At 37.9% G+C, this 23,000-nt stretch overlaps 2 pseudogenes; both read left to right on the forward strand.

Annotated features, from left to right (window-relative positions):
- The first annotated feature begins 13,048 nt into the window (after positions 1 to 13,048).
- Ola1-ps1 (Obg-like ATPase 1, pseudogene 1) lies at positions 13,049 to 13,815 on the forward strand (annotated as a pseudogene).
- A 3,725-nt stretch (positions 13,816 to 17,540) lies between these two features.
- On the forward strand, positions 17,541 to 19,461 carry Hspa8-ps27 (heat shock protein family A (Hsp70) member 8, pseudogene 27; annotated as a pseudogene).
- The last annotated feature ends 3,539 nt before the right edge of the window (positions 19,462 to 23,000 follow it).

The following is a 23,000-nucleotide window of genomic DNA, read 5'->3' on the forward strand; positions in this document are numbered from 1 at the left end:
TTGAAGAACTTAGACAAAATTTAATAAAACTTTCTGCATTGTTTCATTTACTTTACTTGAAGTTTGGCCTATTTTGGGGATAAATGGGTTATGTTTTGACAGAGAAATATAATAAAATAAAAACTTGCAATTGGCTGTTTTTTCTGCTAAATCTTGAAGTTTTATCTACATTATAGATTTCCTGTAACATTCTCCACTCACACCATTTCCACTACATCTTTATTTCATTTGCTAGAACAGAAAGTGGAATATAGATCTGTCTATAGCTCCAGAGTAGATGGATGGACAAGCGAAAATAATCTGTCATCATGTCTTTTTGTGAATGGATCGTTGATATAAAACAGGCCAACCCTGAAAAGAAATGTGCAAATTGAGTCAAATTACAAAAATGTATTTTGAGAGGTCCATCCAATGCCTTTTCAGGAAAAATAATCAAAAACTAAAATACAGAAATAACAGGAACTTCACCTTCCTGTTGAGGGCTGACAACTACAGTCATGTCTCTAAAGATTTCTTCTTCATATTTAATATCTTGGTTTCTGAATGTTCTCTCCCAAAGGAAAGTCTTAGAAACATGCTACTAAAAGAAAATATAGACTGAGATGTGTATCGCTTCTGTTGTTAAAACAAAAAGAGGTTGAGGGGCGATAATTAGCTTAGCACTGTCTACTCTTTCACAAGACCCAGGTTCCTAGCATCTACATCACAATTAACAGCTGTCTGTAATTACAATTTCAGGGGATCTGCCATCCTCTTCTGACATTCATGGGCACCAGGAGTGAGTTATAATAATTTGTGCAAACATAAATATACATAAAATAATAAATCTAAGTAAATTAAGGTAAAAAGTATATATGGAACCTGGGGGTGGCAGGATTAATTAGGTGCTTGCTGAGCAATTGTGAAGACCTGAGTTAGGATCTCCAACACCTACATAAATGTCAGGCAACGTAGCATATATCTATAAGCCTAGGGCTGGTAGTGAGAAGAAAGACAGATGGATTCCTATAGCTCAGTGGGCAGCCGGTATAACCTGTCAGTGAGTGCTGGATTCAGTGAAAGTTGCTGTCTCAAAAATTAAGACAGAAAGCAATAGAAGAGGTCATGGAACATCAACCTTTAGCTGACCTCTCCAACTCCCACACACATGTTCACATACATGCTCACATACACACAAACACACCATCACAGTGTACATACACAAAATTTATACACACAGAGTGTATGAAATCTATATGGATTTTGTATTTATACTTGAGTCTCAACTGGAAATATTGTGTCTATGCAATCACTTGAAAATATACAACGTCCTAGATACAAACTTTCTCTTTTCCAAAGTATTTTAGATAATATATACTCAACAGATACACCTTGATAAACAACACTTTTGTATGTTTATCATCCAAAGTGCACTTTCAAGTGCTTGTAGCCACTTTACCAACTGGGGACACGGAATATTGTGTATCTTTCCTTCAAATACCAATTCATGAGTGTTTTATACAAATGATTTGTCATGGTGTTGGCAAGATGGCTCAGGAGTTAAGAGCAAACAATGCTCTTTCTGAGAATCTGAGTTCAGTTCCTAGTACCCATGTCAGGTAGCTCACAACTACCGGTCACTCCAGCTCTAAGGGCTATGAAGGCTGTGGCTTCATAGCTTACTTGCACACCTGTGCCTATAGCCATACATAGACACACATATGCATGTAGTTTTAAAATAACAAAAATAAAATTAAGCAATTCAGCAGAATATTTGGACCATTCCCACTGCCTCAGTGGTCACCCCCTTTCTATGGTTTAGGTCCATCCGCCTCAGTTTTAGCACACTACTCAAATTTTGTTCACTCATGCACGGATGTAACATCTATTAGTCTTCTTCCTGGTTCCAGCTCTTTGTCATGATTTTACTGCATGGTATTTTATTAAACAAATACAGTCTGTCTCCCAGTTTATTCTGAAAACAACATATACTACAAACCAACTTTATGACTCAGTAACACATGTGATGAGTGTTTGATCATGAGGCCTGAGCCTCTGCAGTGACTTGATAGTAAATAAACAGCCCTGCTCATAAGGATCTGAATACCCAGCAGGGTCCAGTGAATAAAACTACTACACACAAGGATTTGAAAATCCAGCAGGGTTCTGGTTGGCTTCCACAGTAATTGGCACACAATAGGACCCTGATAAAGAGCAATAAAGGAAATAGAAAAAGAAATGGAGGCAATGAATAGTGTGGATTTCCTCTGGTGTGAAGTGATATGTGATTTAAAGAAGAATAGAATTATTAATGAACTGTGCAATATCCTACCTAACTTTTAATCTGATAATTATTTCTTTTGGCAATTCTAGAAAAAAACTTTAATGTCGTGATGATACAATAGCTTCAGGATTGGCAATACTTTCCACAGCAAGTTACATATCAGTCAAGTGGGACTAAAAAGAAAGGTATGCATGAGGAACGTTTAAGTCATCATATTAAACAATTAGCGAAGTCGTTTTAAAAGTTACTTTCTCTAAGGGATTAAGAAGCATTGATTAAACAGCCTTTTAAAAGGAGGGTAAAAGAGGACCATATAAAATGTAAGCTGATACTTATATTATTTAGTCACGGTATCAATCATTTTGGAAAGGCTTTATGTTTTTGAAAAGAGGCTGCAATGAAAATGAGTGAAGTCCTAAATGAACTAAATTGATTTAAGAAACATTTAATGACCTTGTGTAGCTATATATTTGAGACCAGTGGTAGACTTCCATTCTCGGTGTTTAATTAAGAGTTTTCATTATTGCTGCCATCATACTAAATGCCTCATTCATGGCTCACACATTTCACAGCAGAGTAGGATTTATATTTGAAGATGGGAGGTGTGCCTTTGTTCTTGATGTACAAGTCACCAGAGGGATATATACCTTCAGACTTTCTTAACCTTCCCTTACCTGCAGTGTGATTTTAAGACACAGGAGTTTATTTGTCAAAGTTAGTCAACTTTGAGCTTCAGCTCCACTCAGTTGAAGGGGGACCAATCCCAGCCGTACACTAGATCACAAGGTGATAGGGGTTTTGTAAAGTTTACAGAACTAAGGCATTCTAGATATAGAGAAACAGTTTGTTTCAAATGTCATTTCTCCTACCAAATTTCTGCCACCAAAATAACCAGAACATAGATACAAAGAAGTTTAATTCAAAGCATAAATATATATGTACTGAGATATGTATATATTTAGGTATATGTATATGACATAGACATGAATGTGTGTTTGTAATACAGCCACAGCCACAACTGTTTATAATTAAGCTTTTAGTGATACATAAAAGTATAGTAAAGAACTAAAATATTTCTAATTTCCACCGTGCTAATTCAGCCAGTTTGTACTGGAAACATTTGGAACCAGAGAAAACTACAATATGAATATGTCGTGTTATACCCATTAAAAGACTACATATGAGTAGAGGAAAATGAAATATTAGAGCCAGAATTGAGTTTATGGAAAGAAAACTTTGTCCAGCTAATATTTGTGCAAAAATATGAACAGAGGATCAAGTTCACATCAAAGCTGAACTCAAACACACAAGTCTTAACCTATTATGAATGATTTGGAGAATTTGTCTGACATAATTATGAATAGACTTTATGGCTTTTTACTCATCAGTGAGGAATCTGTTGAACTTCAATGTGTGAGTGTTTGTAAACATTTCTCTGTTGTAGTGAAAGAAGAGTGAGGAATTCGAACCATTATCTGAAACTCAATAGACTTTTCCAAACTCTGAAAATAATGCTAAAAATATTACATTACTAATGATGAAAAAGCTGAAAACTTTTAAAAACTGATTTAAAGCTGAAACTTTTCAAAGCTTACCCAATAATAGAGAAAAATTTTGAAACGTTGTAATAAATGTGTTTATTCTTATTCAAAAAATAATTTCTTAAAATTATTAAAATTTCAACTGATTTCAAAAAGTTAAAAATTTATTATAAAATATCTGTTTTTTCCATTGTTGTGAAGAATATATAATTTGGCAGCTTTTGAAAATCATCATACTGATTGCTTTTCTACTCAAGATAAATGCTAATTGCCCAACCCGATACTGTACTATTTTGCTTAAAGAGAGTCTCCCAATTTGTGGAACCTACAAGATGAACAAAACCTTGATCTGCTCAGAAGATGAAGGAAGAAACAAGAAATACTCTTTTTTGATAAATTCCTGTTGCCTTTCCATACTCAGCCCAGGCCCCATAATATGAAGACTTTCTGGTTTTGAAACTTAAAACAGCTGCTACTGCTAACCTTTCTGTCCCTACATTTTTAAAATCTTTTCCTCGAAAACTTAAATTTCAGTGAGACTTAGATACCAACTTCACCTGGTGTCCCAATGCTGTCTCTGATCAAAGGAACCCTCAGGCATGTAACTAGACAAGTCAAAGTTGTGTGTGTGTGTGTGTGTGTGTGTGTGTGTGTGTGTCTGTTTATATACACACGTATGTATTTAAATGTAATCTTTTAACTAATTATTTTGAGTGATTGGTTTATTTGCATGTATGACTGTGTACCATATGATTTCCTGGTGCCAACAAAGGCCAGAAGAAGGTGTTGGATCACTGGGACTATACTACAACTGGTTATGAGCAGCCATGTGGCTGATAAGAATCAAACCTCTTCCTCTGAAAGAGTAGCCATTGCTCTTAAACATTAAAACATTTTCCAGTCCCTATATCAGTTTATTTAAAGGCTTCTATGTCACATATGAGGAAAAACCCTTGGACTGTTTCTAAGACACTCATTCAGGAATAAATATGTACATACCTACTGTATCCTGACCAGCTTCCCACACATAGTAAAAGAAGAAAGTAAATTTCTAGGTTGATTTGGTCCATTTCACAAAGGTTCAACTCTGTAAAGTCCCAACATTCTTGTTTCCTGGGACACTGGCTTCAACTAAGAAGCCAGGATCCCTGACAAGACATGAATTTTCATCAGCATTGTGATGTTGAGTGTTCTGTTATCAGGAATATGAAGACATAGCTATTATTTCCTCAGACTAAGTTGGTTTCTTTATTAGTACCTCAGGCTCAACCACATTTCTTCGTGTGTATTCATGTTCATGTGTCCGTAGGTCTGCATGTACTTGCAGAAATGTGTGCACATAAGTTAAAAAGCCAACCTTGATTACTCTTCAGAAGACATCTACTCCTTTTTCTTTTTCAGAAAAAAAAGCAAAACAATGCTAACTAACTAAACAAACAACAAAGTTGCTAAGCAAGCTAGACTGACTGCCCAGGAAGCCCAGAGATGCCCCTGTCTCCACTTCTCAGAAATGAGATTAAAAACAGCACGCTAAGATGATTAGCTTCTTTATGGATAGTTCTGCAGATTGAACCCAGGTCCCCATCCTTTTATGCAAACTACTTTAGTGACTGAACTGTTTCTCCAGCCTTTCTTTGTCTTTTCATTGTCTTTAAGTCTTTAAACTCTATTTTCCCTTATTGCTTGGTTGCACACTGTCAGGAGATAAAGTATTTTTGGAAACAACATACAATTTGTACAAAAATTCCAACCTATTCAGTATCTACATATTATTAAGTAGAAAATGTATCTATTCATAATCAATAGATTATTAATAATTAACATCTTATAGTGCTTGTTCTAAACCTTACTTCTTATTTTTATTATGTTTCTTTTTTGCTATAGTTTTCCTATATATTTATATGATTGACTCTCATAATATTTTTGTGATACTTTGTTTGAGATTCTGTTTTGTCTGCTATAGATTTCACTTTGTAGTTACTGTGACGCTTGAAATAAAATTTTTTTCTTGTAACAAGTTGTTTTGAAATAATAGCAACTTGGCATGATTGCAAAATAAGAAGTCCCTAACAAAACCACAAGAAAAATGAAATTCATGTCAAAAGAGCATGGTGACTTTTAGTTCTGTGCATAATAACAGAAGATCAACCAGCCCCATTGTCCATGTGACATACCACTTCTGAATCAAATGGATCAAAGCCTGAGACCAAATCCTGCCAAGCCTAGCAGAACACCAAGACCTAAACTGGACTGCTCTGGACTCCGTACTTCTGATGTGGATTATGGCTGGATACTAAGTATACAACCATCCACAAAGATGATGCTAACTGAGATGGAAATCACATAGATTGAAGCTCTCTATCTTCCTCTGGCAATGGAGGTATTCTACAGGCTGTACCCACAGGCATACCTGGAGATGGAATCCCATAGATCTAACAAGCATTAAATTTTGTGCTTATTATCCTGCTCTACCCTCAAAAAAAGACCCTGTCTCAGACTATTGAACACAGCAATAGACCTGACACTAAAATCTAATACAGAAATTTAATATCCTACTTCACAAAGGAGAACTTTTTTCTCCCTGTCCTAAACCCCAAGTCTAGGAGAGGGTTAGTGGTTACAACTACTTTCCTACCCAAGACAGTCACAGAGATTCATAGGAATCAGACTTTAGGCATTTTCTCAGTAGTGGGTTGAACTGTGTTTTGGTCTGGTATCAAGTTTAAAGTATATGGTATGAATTTCATTCTTTCTTTCCACTAAGAAGAGGAAATATGTCTTTTTTCATATTTGGCTACTTGGAGTTCAAAGATGAGTAAAGTTAACTCTTCCTTCTTATATTTTTGTTATACTAAAATAAGGTTTTACACACTGTCACCTAGCTTCCTTGCTTTCAGTGAAGGCAGTGTGGTTGTCAGAAGGGATGATGAACCTGTGGTGTCCACAAGGAAAGAACCATCAGAAGACTTCATTCAAAGGTCATCATGATCCATTCACCCAAGAGGAATAAAAATTTAAAGTGAAATTACTTTGTCAAGTTTTTAAGATCCTCAATCCTCTGTATTTAAAATACAGAGTCTTATAATTTGATATTTCATCTTATAATTCCCCAACTCTGTGGTGGTGTAGAAGTGACACACGTCCAGTAGAAACTTTCATTTAAATTTGATTGTTTCCCAGAGTAGGAAATGTGGCGGACTGTTTTCTCATGGTTCTTAGTATTGACTTTAAGCTTGATTTCCAATCATAAGAACAAACAGTCAATAATCTACAGTGCCATTGAGCGATGATTTCCAGTAACTTAATGATATTAAATACATTTTAACTTATGGCATTCTCATCTCATTATGGTTTCTGGAGATGTAACTCCATTATCCATCAAAAACTGTCTATGGGAATGTTCATATATTATTAGTATATATGAAACTACTCTACCTAAAAGGCACAGTTTTAGCACTGGCTTAAGATAATTGTGCCTATCAGCAGCCTCTCTTGCATGACTGGTATAGAATTTTACCAATACCCAATTTGGTAGAACCATTGCACTCAGTTCTTGTACTCATTATTGCATTTGATACATACAAAGTTCATTTTTCCCAATATTTTACTCACTTATATTTCATTCCCAATGAACTGCTTTCCTAGTGTTCCTATTATATGTTCTTTAGTATTTTAAAAATAGATTTAAAGCACTTCTAATTTGATTATAGTGCATGGTGTTGACATAAAAGCAGAAACATTGATCAACAGAATCTAATTGAAGACCCATACATAAATCCAAAGACCTATGGACAACTGATTTCTTTTATAAAGAAGCCAGAAATACACACTGGATGAAAGAAAGCATCTTCAACAAGTAGTGGTGGTCAAACTGGATGTCAGTATGTATAATAATGCAAATAAATCCATATTTATCACCCCACACAAAACTCAAGTCCAAATGGATCAAAGACCTCAACATAAAGCCAGAAACATTGAGTGTGCTGGAAAACATGTAGGATATAGCCTTGAATGCCTTAGCACAGGAAACATCATCCCTGAACAGAGCACCAATAGCATAGGCACATAAATCAACAATTAAAATATGAGACCTCATGAAACTGAAAAGCTTTTGTAAGGCAAAGGGCACAATCAGACAATAAGCAGCCTATAGAATGGAAAAGAATTTTTACCAGCTCCACATCTAATACAGGACTAATACCAAAATATATGAAACTAGATATCAAAAAAATATTTCAGTTAAAAAATAAAGTACAGATCTATACAGAGAGTTCTCAAGAAAAGAATCATAAATGGCTGAGAAACACTTAAAAAATGATCAACTTCCTTATCCATAGGGGAAGCACAAATCAAAACTACATTGGGGTTCCATTTTATACCTGTCAGAATGGCTAAGGTCAAAAACACAGGTGGCAGCTGATGCTGTTGAGAATGTGGAGCAAAGTAAACTTGTCTCCGTTGCTGGTGGGAGTGCACTCTTATCCAGCTTCTATGGGAATAAATATGGCTGTTCCTCAAGAAATTGAGAATTGATCTTCCTGAAGACCCAGCTACACCATTCTTAGACATTGACCCAAAGGGCTCTCCCTCTTACCACAAGGACAATTGTTTAACTATGTTCATCTTGTCACTAATCACAGAATCTCAAAACGGGAAATAACCTAGAATAATGGATGAAGAAATAATGATACAGTTACACCGTGGAATATTATTCAGATTTTTTTTTTAAAAAATGACATGAAATCTGCAAGGAAAGGTATGTTACTAGAAAAAATTAGCCTGGGTGAGGTAACCCAGACCCAACTAAATGGTAATCAAGCTACAATACACAGATGCAAAGAGGATAGGTAAAAAAGAAGGCTCTAAAAGGTAACTATGGACCTCCCTGGAAGGGGAAATGGGGTAGAGTTTATGGATGAACTAGCCAGGTTTACTTAAGAACACGGGAGATCAGGTGGGGGAAAAGAATGGAGCAAGAGACTGTGGGAGAGCCAGCTGCAATTGGTGAACATTTGTTGTGAGGTGGAAACTATCTGGAATCTATGAGGATGACCCTGGTGAGGACTCTTAGTATTGGCAGATGCAGAGACTGAACATTTATAACCAGGCAAGTCTTCCAGTGGTGGGACAGGGTTGCATTTGGCCAAATTGTTGGCTAAAGGGGTCCCATGGTGATCTCCAAACATCCTAGACTGATACTAGGCAGAAAACTGACAGAAGGGTCGCAATCCTGAGAACAACATCCACACAGCTCATTGAAAGAGAGCTGGTGCATGCATGGAGACTTCATCCTGCATTCTAATCTCTGTACAGGAAGGTACTCTACAGGCTACTGAAAAAAGAAACCTACACACCAACACAGTCATAAAACCTATAATTATAATCTGTCCTGCCTGAAAGATGTGCTGGGGTAATGGAAGCACAGAACTCATGTGAGAGTCCAATGAGCTGTCTGGCTTAACTCAAGACCCATGCCAAGACAATGAACCCATTCCCTATACTGCCGGGAAGAGCAGAAACCAGAAATTAGATAGCCCAGAGACCTAGGGTAGAATCAAACAAAATTACTCTAAAAATTTAATAAAATGATTCCTAAAAATATTCTGCTATACTCATAGATCTGCCCTCCTGTCCAGTTGTTATCAGAGAGGATTCTGTCAGTAGCTATTGGGAGCAAGTTCAGAAACGCACAGCCAGGCACTATATATATGGAGAGAGTCTAAATCAGAGGTCTCCATTGAGTCCTTCCCCTCAGACCTCAGGTAACACCTCGGAAACAGAGAGAAGAAGGATTTCATGGGTCACAAGGGATGGGGGACACCAGGAGAAGATGGTTCACTGAATCAGCTAAGCAAGACTCATATAGGTTCACAGAGACTGAAACTTATGCAGGAGGCCTACATGGGTCCTCACCAGATCCTCGGCATATAGGTTACGGTTGTTATCTCTGTGTTTTTGTGAGAATCCTAGAAGTGGAAACCAATATGTTTTTTACTTTGTTGCTTGCTCTTGGGACCCCTTTCCTCCTATTGGATTGCTGTATCCATCCTCAATATGGGGGCTTTTACTTTGTCTTATAGTATTTTATTTTGTTGTGTTCCTGTGTTGTCACTTTTTGAAGGGAAAACAGAGAGAAGTGGGTCTGAAAGAGAGTGGAGTTAGCAGTGAGGGTGAGGAATGAAGAAAGGGGAAAATGTCATTGGGATTGTATGATAAAAGAACCTATTTTCAATTAAAAGAAATGAACTCCACCAAGAATGGACGTCTGATACTATCACATATTCTCAGATTCTCTAATTTTATGGGATACATCTTCCTTATCTGTGTTCTTTTGATGGAGTAAAACATCTCATCTAAATTGGAAAGCTTTTTTCTGACTCCATATGATATATCTGCTTGAATTTTCCTGAAGGGTCATAGGTGATAAGAAATCAAAATTAAGGTATAATTAACCTTAACTAAGCACTTCTTAAAATATCATCTCTAGATTTTTCAATAAAGGAAACATTAACAGACTTTCACTAGAGAAAAAGTTATCATTTATTATATCTTAACTACATTTAAATTTTTGAACAGAGGGGAATTACCCATACTGAGAAAAAAGGAAAGTTCTTGAATTTTTTGAAAGGTGTAACCCCTCTTAGAAGAATATATACATATAAAGCAATTAAACTTGATTTCACCATTATGTTTGTGATTCTTTCGCGAAAGGATTTAATTACTATTTATACTCTACTATTTATCTCAGAATAACATTTTCCATAATTAGTATTGTCTCTAAAAGTGACATCTGTCCAGCAATTGAGCATTCTTTTCCTCAGAGACAGAAGACTTGAGTACTGTAAGAAGCATTTGGTTTCCAGATACCGATTTGTACTTCGGAGCAAGGAAAGCAAAACTTCAACAGCCCCACATAGTGTTTTCCTGATTTACTGTATGTATGATTTTCATTGATGGAAGAATGCTCTTCCCTCTACAGCATGAACATGAATATGAGACCAACAATGTTGTTTTCTGGAATATATTCTGGCTAAATCTTGCCATTTTTGAGCCAATTTTGTCACATCTGTTTTTATGACAAAATGACATACTTGAACACTAAGCTATAGTAAGGAAAAATTTTTATTGTTAGGCAGTTCTTCACAGGTGATGGGATTTGCCTCAGGCAGGATAATGGATTCATTTCTATTATCAACACAAGTATACACCCAGCAAATGAGAGTCAGCACCAAATCTCTTGACCTCGTCATCGTATTTGATTAAAGCAACTTTTCAATAAATGTATTACATGAATAACCTTTTCATCAGAATGGGATCCTCCCAGATTCTCAAGTTTGGCTATTTATCTTAGAAGCATCAGTAAAGTGTGCCCTTGAATGAATGTCAACTTTTGATCATCAGGTTTGTTGTCTGACTTAGGTGGAAAGTTGAGAGTTATAGCAAAACACGTTTGAATTTTAACTAAGAGATGTCAGAGAAAAACATTAAATTAAGAGCCTGACAACAGGAGGCTGGCTAGCCCAGATTAAGAAAACAAACAGAGCAAATGGGCTGTCTGGAAAACAAATGCTTCTTACAGTACTCCTGTCTTCTATTTTCCAGAATAATATCATTATTCCTAATGATATTCTGCTATACTCAAAAATCAGTGCCCATTCCAGCCATTATCAGAGAGGCTTCCTCTAGCAGATGATGACAGAAGATTCAGAGACACATAGTGAAAAATTAGGAGCTCAGGGAACCCTGTAGAAGAAGGGGAGAAAAGATTGTATGAGTCAGAGAGCTTGCAGATATCAGGAGAAAACAGCCATGGAATCAACTAAATAGGGTTCATAGAACCACACATGGATCTATGATATGATACCATTGTGTAGTCTGGAGGTTTTATGGGACTCCTAACAATGGGAGTGGACAGTGTCTCTGACTCTTGCCTGTTCTTGGGACCCTTTCCCTCTTCCTAAGTTGCCATGACCAGTATTGATACAAGGGGTTGTACCTGGTGATATTGTGTCTTGTTATGCTGTATTTGGTGGATATTTCTGGAAAGCCCGCTCTTTTCTGAAGGAAAACAGAGAAAGAGGGATCTGGGGAAAAAAGAATGTGGGGGTTGGGTGCTGAAATGAGTGGAGGGAGGAGAAACTATGATCATGATATATTATATGAAAGAAGAATTTTTTTAAAAAGAACTTGACAACACAAATACAGTGAGGAAAATATTTGCCAAAACCTTTCTAATGACTAGCCGTCTAAGACAGACACATCCACAGTTAAGATTACGCCAGAGAAATGAATGGCATGAAGCTGTAGATGCAGCTGAGATGGGGTAGTGCTAGGCTAGTGTGCCCATGTCCTATGTTCAGGGCCTGGAATCACAAGCACTGAATAATTAAAAATTTTGAAACTAAATACTAGTAATTACTTCAAAACCTCATAAAGATCTACAAATGAGACACAACTTAATTATGATAAATATGTGGGTATGAATTTTATTTTTCTTACAAAAACTTTCCTTCCACACATGTCCCAGGCATAACCTATGAGAAAGGGTAAAAAGGGAGAGTCTTACCAGTTGTCCTATAAATTCAAAATTAATAGAAAAATGAATTATTCATCTATATTTATAGCCTATGTACAAGTATCTGGCCTGTGCCATCATAGTTGTTTTCTTACGTTAATTAATAATTGATAAGGAACTAGTTGTTTTCAAATACCAAAAAATCCTTTGCTCGTTTTTCCTTAACACCACTTTTTTTTCTAAATATTAAAACCCTGGTATATATAGCCTTCATCATTTCTAACAACCTGAGGCTACAAACTCTCAAAACTCTTCATCTTTAACACCATTAGGCCCTAATGCTATTAAGGACTGCAAAGATGATAACAATTTGCTTTGGAGCAGTATCATCCAGAGGAAAAGTGCTTCTCAGATGCAAGAGTTATATATATATATATATATATATATATATATATATATATATATGTGCACACACACACTTGCTTTAAACATTTTCTTTAAAACTGAAAATAAATAGTTTGCTAGTATTTTTAGTAATATAATTGAAAGCTTCATGCATAACGATAGCTAGCTCATTACCATTATCTCCATATTTCTTGGCACTTGAAACAAAGTTCTTTAAAAATAAAATAGGTACAGCTCAGCAGAGGTTCAGGCTGGCACTCTTTCTGCCTTCCTCCTCACCTCCAGTAGCCAGCAGCAACACTGGTCTATGCAGTCTAGGACCCCATGCACAATTCTCCCAAAAAGGGAGGACATGGAATTAAACCACCTGCAATTGTGGGAAGACTTGGAACCTCACAGAAAATTGATATTGTTAGTATGTGAAATCTTGGTTAGTCTACCTTCTTCAGTGTATTAACCAATAGTTAGGCTCAAGGAGAAAACTTCCTATTCTGCCTTGTTAATCCTATTGAGAGTAGATTTCCTGTGTCAGATGAGAGGTTTGAGTTCCTTTGCTAATATCACAAACCAGGAAGCAAAATTCCTCCTTCTTAAATGTAGTGGATATTGCTGGCCATATGAAAGAGGCCCATAATGGGTGGGGCTTGGGGAATACCTTTTGATCTCACAGCAGTGATTATGATGGGATTTTTTCATCTAAAACATGCCTTTGAAGACGATGATATCACACATGCTGAAGGAAGTATAGATTCCAGTCGAGATATACAAGTAATTCATGAAAAGCTTCAGTTGAAAGATGAGAAAATGATTGAACCTGTTATAAATAAACTAGGGACGGTGGCTGTGAGAAAAAGTGATAAGAAATTAAAGCCCAAGTCCAAACATGACATAATATTGCAAAGTCAAATCTAGGGCTACAGATCATTAAAAACCTATTGACTTCTATCATGACTAGAATGACAAAGAGATTAAAGTGTTGAATAAACATTTTTTTTACTTCAAAACCAATGGTCTGTATGGTTAAGCTTTCTGACAAAAACCTGTACAAGAAAGTAAAACAAATGGTTGACAAAAACTGTCTACTAATCTAACTCTCCAGAAGATACTAGAAGGAAAACTCCTACACAAACTATACCCCCCAATAAAACACAAGAAATTAATCATCCCACACAAAAACCTAAAAAAGAGAATCACATACACACAGTAACACATACAACATCAAAACAACAGGAACTAACCATCATTGGCCATTAATATCTCTCAACATCAGTAGGCCCAATTCTCCAATAAAAAGATAAGGGCTAATAGATTGTATATGTAAATACCATACACTATTCTGCTGCATAGAAGAAACACACCTCAGCAACAAAGATAGTGGTACCTGAGAGTAAAGGTCTAGAAAAAGTTTTCCAAGCAAATGTCCCCAAGAAATAAGCTGGAGTGTCCATTCTAATATTTCATGAAATAGACTTTCAACCAAAAGTAATCAAAGGAGATGAGAAATGACACTTCACACTCATCAACATAAAAAGCCACAATCAAGATGTCTCAATTTTGAACATCTGTACCCATAATACCAGGGCACACACTTTCAGGGTGAAAAATTTACTAGAGTTAAAAAACACTTTGTTGGGCCCTACCTTGGAGTGTTTCCCTTCTCCCTCAATGAGCCTTTCAGCCTGCTATGGCAAGAAGTTGTTTACACCATTGGCAGCTACTCTCGGCCCCTGATTTGGGGCTGGGACTTTCCAAAACACAGATTTTTTTCCTGTATTCCTTGTTGGGGATTTTTCCACCTGCTCTAGTACTTTTCCACTGCTTTTGCCTCTTGTATATAAGGAGATCTCAGTAAAAGCCTGGATTCTTTTAGCACGAATGACCTGAGTATGTGTTTCTTCTTCAATCTCACAGGCCTACTCTCCATTCTCAGTGTCCTGACCCAGAAACCCACACAATAGTGAGGGAGGAACTTCAAAACCAGACTCTAGCCAAGAGGAAGGTCATCAAAACAGAAACTAAACAGAGTCACAGTGAAATTGACAGAAGTTATGAACTAAATGGATTTAACACACACACACACACATACATTTATAATTTCAAACAAGCAAAAGAGCATCAATGTAAAAGTAGTCAATAAAATCCTTGCAAACTAAATCCAAGAACACATCAAAAACATCCTTCACCACAATCAAGAAGGCTTCCTCCTATAGGTCAGAATGGTTCAAAGTATCCATCAACATAATATTCTACATAAACAAACTGGAAAACAAAGATCACATGATCATCCCAATAGATGCTGAAATATCCGTAATGTAAAAAGTTTTGGAGAGATCAGGGATTCAAGGCACACACCTACACATAATAAAAGCAATATATGACAAACAATAGCCAACATCAAATTAAATGGAGAGAAACTTAAGGCAATTTCATTAAAATCAGGAACAAGACTGCCCCACTCTCTCCCTATTTATTTAATTAGTACTCGAAGTTCTAGCAAGAGCAATAAAACAAAAAATGGAGATGAAGAGAATACGAACTAGAAAGTAAGAAGTCAGAGTATTACTATTTGTGGATGATATGTTAAAATATGTAAACAATATCTAAAATTCTACCATAGAATTCCTACTGCTGATAAACAACTTCAGCAAAGTGGCTGGATATAAAATTAACTCAAAGCAATCACTAGCCTTTCTCTATACAAATAATAAATGGCAGAGGAAGAAATTAGTGAAACAACACTTAACAATTTCCACAAATAATGTAAAATGTATGGTTGTCACTCTAACCAAGCAAGCAAAAGATCTATAGGACAAGAAATTCAATCCCCAAACGAAGAAACTGAAGAAGATATCAGAAGATGGAAAGATATTCTCTGCTCATGGATCAGTAGGATTAATATAGTGAAAATAGCCATGTTACCAAAAGCAGTTTACAGATTTAATGCAATTCCAATGAAAATTCTAACATAATTTTTACAGACCTCGAAAGAGTAATTTTAACTTTATATCAAAAAATGAAAAATTAGGGAAGAATCTCGAACACATGGGCACTAGAGAAAATTTCTTGAACAAAACATCAATGACTTATGCTCTAAGATCAAGAATGGATAAATGGGATCACATAAAACTGCAAAGCTTCTGTAAGGCAAAGGACACTATTGTTAGGACAAAACGGCAACCAACAGATTGGGAAAAGATCTTTACCAATCCTGCAACTGATAGAGGCCTTATATCCAAAATATACAAAGAACTCAAGAAGTTAGACCGCAGGGAAACAAATAACACTATTAAAATATAGGGTTCAGAGCTAAACAAAGAATTCACAGCTGAGGAATGCCGAATGGCTGAGAAACACCTAAAGAAATGTTCAACATCTTTAGTCATAAGGGAAATGCAAAGCAAAACAACCCTGAGATTTCACCTCACACCAGTGAGAATGGCTAAGATAAAAAACTCAGGTGACAGCAAATGCTGGCGAAGATGTGAAGAGGAACACTCCTCCATTGTTGGTGGGATTGTAGACTGGTAAAACCATTCTGGAAATCAGTCTGGAGGTTCCTCAGAAAATTGGACATTGAACTACCTGAGGACCCAGCTATACCACTCTAGGGCATATACCCAAAAATGCTCCAACATATAAAAGAGACACGTGCTCCACTATGTTCATAGCAGCCTTATTTATAATAGCCAGAAGCTGGAAAGAACGCAGATGCCCTTCAACAGAGGAATGGATACAGAAAATGTGGTACATCTACACAATGGATTATTACTCAGCTATCAAAAACAATGACTTTATGAAATTCCTAGGCAAATGGATGGAAGTGGAAAATATCATCTTGAGTGAGGAAACCCAATCACAGAAAAACACACATGGTATGCACTCATTGATAAGTGGCTATTAGCCCAAATGCTTGAATTACCCTAATGCACAGAACGCATAAAACTCAAGAAAGATGACCAAAATGTGAATGCTTCACTCCTTCTTTAAAAGGGGAACAAGAATACCCTTGACAGGGAATAGGGAGGCAAAGTTTAGAACAGAGGCAGAAGCAACATCAATTCAGAGCCTGTCCCACATGTGGCCCATACATATACAACCACCAAACTAGATAAGATGGATGAAGCAAAAAGTGCAGGCCGACAGGAACCGGATGTAGATCTCTCCTGAGAGACACAGCCAGAATACAACAAATACATAGGCGAATGCCAGCAGCAAACCACTGGACTGAGAACGGGACCCCTGTTGATGGAATCAGAGAAAGAACTGAAAGAGATTGAAGGGGCTTGAGACCCCATATGAACAACAATGCCAACCAACCAGTTTCCAGGGACTAAGCCACTTACCTAAAGACTATACATGGACTGACCCTGGGCTCCAACCTCATAGGTAGCAGCAATGAATAGCCTAGTAAGAGCACCAGTGGAAGGGGAAGCCCTTGGTCCTGCAAGACTGAACCCCCAGTGAACGTGATTGTTGGGGGGAGGGTGGTAATAGGGGTAGGATGGGGAGGGGAAGCCCATATAGAAGGGGAGGGGGAGAGACTAGGGGGATGTTGGCCCAGAAACCGGGAAGGGGAATAACAATCGAAATGTAAATAAGAAATACTCAAGTTAATAAAGATAAAAAAAAAAAAAAGAAAAACCCAGGATAGCCAAAACAATCCTGAACAATAAAAGAACTTCTGGAGGAATCACCATCCCAGATTGCGAGCAATAGTGATAAAAAACTTCATGATGGCTCATTGAACACGGAGCCAGTTCTCAGGGTCTCTGTGTGGTCGCCTTGTCAGCACAGTTGGGCCTACACGCAAGCAACCATGTCTAAGGGACCTGCAGTTGGCATTGATCTTGGCATCACCTACTCCTACAATGGTGTCTTCCAGCATGGAAAGGTGGGAATAATGGCCAATCACCAGGGTAACCACACCAAGCTGAGCTATGCTGCTTTCACCGACACAGAACGATTAACTGGGGATGCGGCCAAGAATCAGGTTGCAATGAACCCCACCAACACAGTTTTTGATGCCAAACGTCTGATCGGACGTAGGTTCGATGATGCTGTTGTTCAATCTGACATGAAGCACTGGCCCTTCATGGTGGTGAATGACACAGGCAGGCCCGAGGTTCAAGTCGAATACAAAGGGGAGACAAAAAGTTTCTACCTTGAGGAAGTGTCCTCAATGGTTCTGACAAAGATGAAGGAAATTGCAGAAGCTTACCTTGGAAAGACTGTTACCAATGCCGTGGTCACAGTGCCAGCTTACTTCAATGACTCTTAGCAGCAGGCAACAAAAGATGCTGGAACTATTGCTGGCCTCAATGTACTTCTAATTATCAATGAGCCAACTGCTGCTGCTATTGCCTCTGGCTTTGATAAGAAGGTCCAAGCTGAAAGGAATGTGCTGGTTTTTGACTTGGGAGGCGGCACTTTTGATGTGTCAATCCTCACTATCGAGGAAGGAATTTTTGAAGTCAAATCAACAGCTGGAGACACCCACTTGGGTGGAGAAGACTTTGACAACCAAATGGTCAACCATTTCATTGCTGAGTTTAAGCGAAAGCACAAGAACATCAGTGAGAACAAGAGAGCTGTCAGGCGTCTCCACACTGCCTGTGAGCGGGCCAAGCGCACCCTCTCCTCCAGCACACAGGCCAGTATTGAGATTGATTCTCTCTATGAGGGAATTGACTTCTACACCTCCATTACCCGTGCTCGATTTGAGGAGTTAAATGCGGACCTGTTCCGTGGCACACTGGACCTGTAGAGAAGGCCCTTCGAGATGCCAAACTGGACAAGTCACAGATCCATGATATTGTCCTGGTGAGTGGTTCTACCAGAATCCCCAAGATCCAGAAATTTCTGCAAGACTTCTTCAATGGAAAAGAACTGAATAAGAGCATTAACCCCGATGAAGCTATTGACTATGGTACAGCTGTCCAAGCAGCCATTCTATCTGGAGGCAAGTCTGAGAAAGTTCAGGATTTGCTGCTCTTGGATGTCACTCCTCTTTCCCTTGGGTGGAGTCATGACTGTCCTCATCAAGCGCAATACTTCCATTCCCACCAAGCAGACCCAGACTTTCACCACCTACTCTGACAACCAGCCAGGTGTACTCATCCATGTGTATGAAGTGAAAGGGCCATGGCCAAGGACAACAACCTGCTTGGGAAGTTTGAGCTCACAGGCATACCTCCAGCACCCCGTGGGGTTCCTCAGATTGAGGTTACTTTTGACATTGATGCCAATGCCATCCTCAGTGTTTCTGCTGTAGATAAGAGCACAGGAAAGGAGAATGGGATCACCATCACCAATGACAAGGTCCGCTTGAGTAAGGAGGATATTGAGTGCATGGGCCAAGAAGCTGAGAAGTACAAAGCTGAGCGTGAGAAGACAGAGATAAGGTTTCCTCTAAGAACTCGCTGGAGTCTTATGCTTTCAACATGAAAGCAACTGTTGAGGATGAGAAACTTCAAGGCAAGAACAATGATGAAGACAAACAGAAGATTCTTGACACGTGCAATGAAATCATCAGCTGGCTGGATAAGAACCAGGCTGTGGAGAAGGAAGAATGTGAGCATCAGCAGAAAGAACTGGAGAAAGTCCGCAACCCTATCATCACCAAGCTGTACCAGAGTGCTGGTGGCATGCCTGGAGGAATGCCTGGTGGCTTCCCTGGTGGAGAAGCTCCTCCGTCTTGTGGTACTTCTTCAGGCCCCACCACTGAAGAGGTCAATTAAGTCAGTCTAAGTAAAGGGTATAGCATTGTTCCACAGGGACCCAAAACAAGTAACATGGAATAATAAAACTATTTAAATTGGCACCAAAAAAGAAAAACCTTCATGATGTTAGTAAAGAAATAGACATGTTAATCAGTGGAATTGAATCAAAGGCCCAGAAATAAACCCACGTAGCTATGGACACTTGAATTTTGACATGGTTACAAAACCATGGAATGGAAAAAAGAAAGCATCTTCAATAAATGGTACTGGTCCAACTGGATGTATACATGTAGAAGAATGCAAATAGATCCATATTTATCGCCCTGTACAAAACTCATGTCCAAGTGGATCAAAGGCATCAACATAAAACTGTAATAGGATACAATTAACCTAATAGAAGAGAAAATGGAAAAGAACCTTTAACACATTGGAGCAGGGGACAATTTTCTGAAGAGAATACCAATAATTCAGGCCCTAAGATTAGCAATTGACAAATGGGACTTCTTAAAACTGAAGAGCTTCTGTAAGGCAAAGGACACTGTGAACAGAACAAAACAGCAGCCTATAGGCTGAATAAAGATCTTCACTGGTAACCCTACAACAAACAGAGGGATAACATCCAAAATATATAAAGAATTCAAAAAGTTAAACTCCAAAAAAACAAATAACCCAATTAAAAATGGGGAAGATAAGTAAACAGAATTCTCAGCAGAGGAATCTGAAATGCCTGAGAAGCATATACAGAAATGTTCAAAGTCCTTAGTCATCAGGGAAACGCAATTCAAAATGACCCTGAGATTCTACCTTACACCAATCAGAATGGCTAAGATCAGAAACTAAAGGAGAGCACATGCTGGCAAGGATGTGGGGAAAGGGGGACATTGTACCATTGCTGGTGGTGTGCAAACTTGTACAACCACTCTGGAAGTCAATCTGAGAGTTTCTCAGAAAATTAGAAATAATTCTACCTGAAGACCAAGCTATACACAAATAAAGACCCAGAAATAAACCCACACAGCTATGGACACTTGATTTTCAACATAGAAGCCAAAACTATAAAATGGAAAAAAGAAAACATGTTCAACAAATGGTGCTGTTCCAACTGGATATCTGCACGTAGAAGATTGCAAGTAGATCCATATTTATCACCCTACGCAAAACGTAAAACCAAGTGAATCAAAGAACTCAACACAAAACTGGATACAATAAACCTAATAGAAGAGAAAATGGGAAAGATATGCCCAAAAAGATGCTCCACCATACCACAAGGACGTGTATTCATAGTAGTCTTACTCATAATAACCAGAAAATGAAAGCAACCCAGATGTCCCTTAACCAAAGAATGGATTACATAATGGAATACTATCCAGCTACTGAAATCAGAGACATGATGAAGTTTGCAGGCAAGTGGATGGAACTAGAAAATACCATCCTGAGTGAGGTAACCCAGACTCAAAAGGACAGCCATGGTATGTATTCACTGATAAGTGGATCTTAGCCATTAGGGAATGAATACCATAGTACACCTCACAAAGAAGTTAATCAAGAAGAAGGGCCAAGTGAGGATGTTTCGATCCTTCTAGGGGCTGAACAAACAGTCATAGGAGGCAGAGTGGGGGAGGAACTGGGGGAAGAAAAAAGGGGGTATGGAATGGGTAATCAGAATCAAGTCTTAGGATAGACAGGAGTGTGTCCCAGAGGGGCAGGAGAATGAATGGAAATCTGCAAGTGTGGATAGAGTGACCTTATCCAAGATACTTAATAGGGAGAACATGGAATCTGAAGAGGCCACCTCCTATAGCCAGGCATGACTCCCAGTGGAAGGTTAGGGACACCAACCCATCCACAAAACTTTCAATCCAAACTTTGTCCTGTCTAAAAGAAATACAGGGATGTAGCAGAGACTAAAGGAAAGGTCAGACAATAAGTGGCCCAACTTGAAAGCCATACCATTGACAAGCACCAATCCCTGACATTATTAATGATGTCTTTATAACAGGATTCTAGCTCGCATAACTGACCTCTGAGCAGACTGAAACAGACCCAACCTTAGACAGAAGTCGGGGACACTTATGGAAGAGTTAGGAGAGACTTGAAGGCCCTGAAGTATGTGGGAAAACCAACAGAGTCAACAAACATGGACACCTGGGAGCTCTCAGAATCTTAGCCACCAAACAAAGAGTAAACATGCACATGCTGGAACAGGCACTTTGGCACATATGTAGCAAACAGGTCTTGTTCTAACTCCTTTTACCTGTGCCTATACAATGAAAGAACTTTGAGCTGTACAGTTTAATAAAAAATAAAAATTAGATATTTTCTATGAGTTAAATTATCAGTCTTCATGGCTGCCCTGTCTGGTCTCAGCGAGAGAGGATGTGCCTAATCTGGCACAGACTTGATATGCCAGGGTTGGGGAGAGGCCTACCCGGGAGGGGGCAGGGCTATCCTCTCAGAAGAAAACAGAAGAGGGATAAGGAAGGGGCTCTGTGAGGGAGGGACTGGGAAGGGGACAAGCATTTAGCCTATAAAGCTAAGTACTTTAAAGTGCAGAATTACTTTGTATTCTACAATACAAAGAACTCTTTATTTTTTTTCCACCAACATAACATAACACGTTTAATTAAGAAAAGAGAGAGTAATCTGAACACATGCAAATTGAATCAATGCTAACTACTGCACCAGGAATACCTGTTACAATACTCACATCTACAGCATACCACAAGACTTTATTTGGCATTTTCTTCAGGGCATATTTTACAATCTTAGTTTTTCACAATGTCAATGTAGCAGAATTCTTTGAATAAGAGTGTGTGTTAAATTCCTAGATTTCAATAAGCCATGATTTTATTTATTTTGCCTATGCAAAGTGTTGGCAGAATGTAAAAGTTTAGTCAAGAATTGTGGATGTCTTTATGGAAGAATCTAACAAGAGATCCTCTACTTCCAAAATTCACCCACTACTAAATTTTCTGCATAGTCTTGTTCTAACTCCTTTTACCTGTGCCTATACAATGAAAGAACTTTGAGCTCTACAGTTTAATAAAAATAAAAATTAGATATTTTCTATGAGTTAAATTATCTTTTTGCCATCTTTTAAGATACAGAAGCAGAAATTGACAGTGACCCAATACAAATAACCAAGAGTGATATAATCTATCATTTCCAAATATGTCATAAAGAATCAAGTGACAGAAGAAAGTTGCAAGTGAATCCACTTTGCATATGAGTCCTTCAGTAAAATACAGTAAGTCCAAAGAGCTGTCCTTCAATGCATTTGCTGTCCCAGATGCATTTAATCTTGTTTTCACCTTTTTCCAGTGAGAGCTGTGATTATTAATAACTGTAGATTATTACTCTGACAGAAGTCTTGCAAATCATCCACAATATAGGGATTAAATGTGATTATCTTTAAGCCTCAGCTTAGGTCCTTTCATTTGTTCTTTCTGTTTCTTCCTTTGCCAGACTTGAATGTTCATCTCCTCTCAAGAGTTAGCAAACAATTTATACTTTATTTAAAGTTCTATTTTGTTTTGTCTGAGGTGGGGGTCTTACGG

The sequence above is a fragment of the Rattus norvegicus genome, chromosome 5 (genome assembly GCF_036323735.1).
Source record: "Rattus norvegicus strain BN/NHsdMcwi chromosome 5, GRCr8, whole genome shotgun sequence".
Taxonomy (NCBI): Eukaryota; Metazoa; Chordata; class Mammalia; order Rodentia; family Muridae; genus Rattus; species Rattus norvegicus.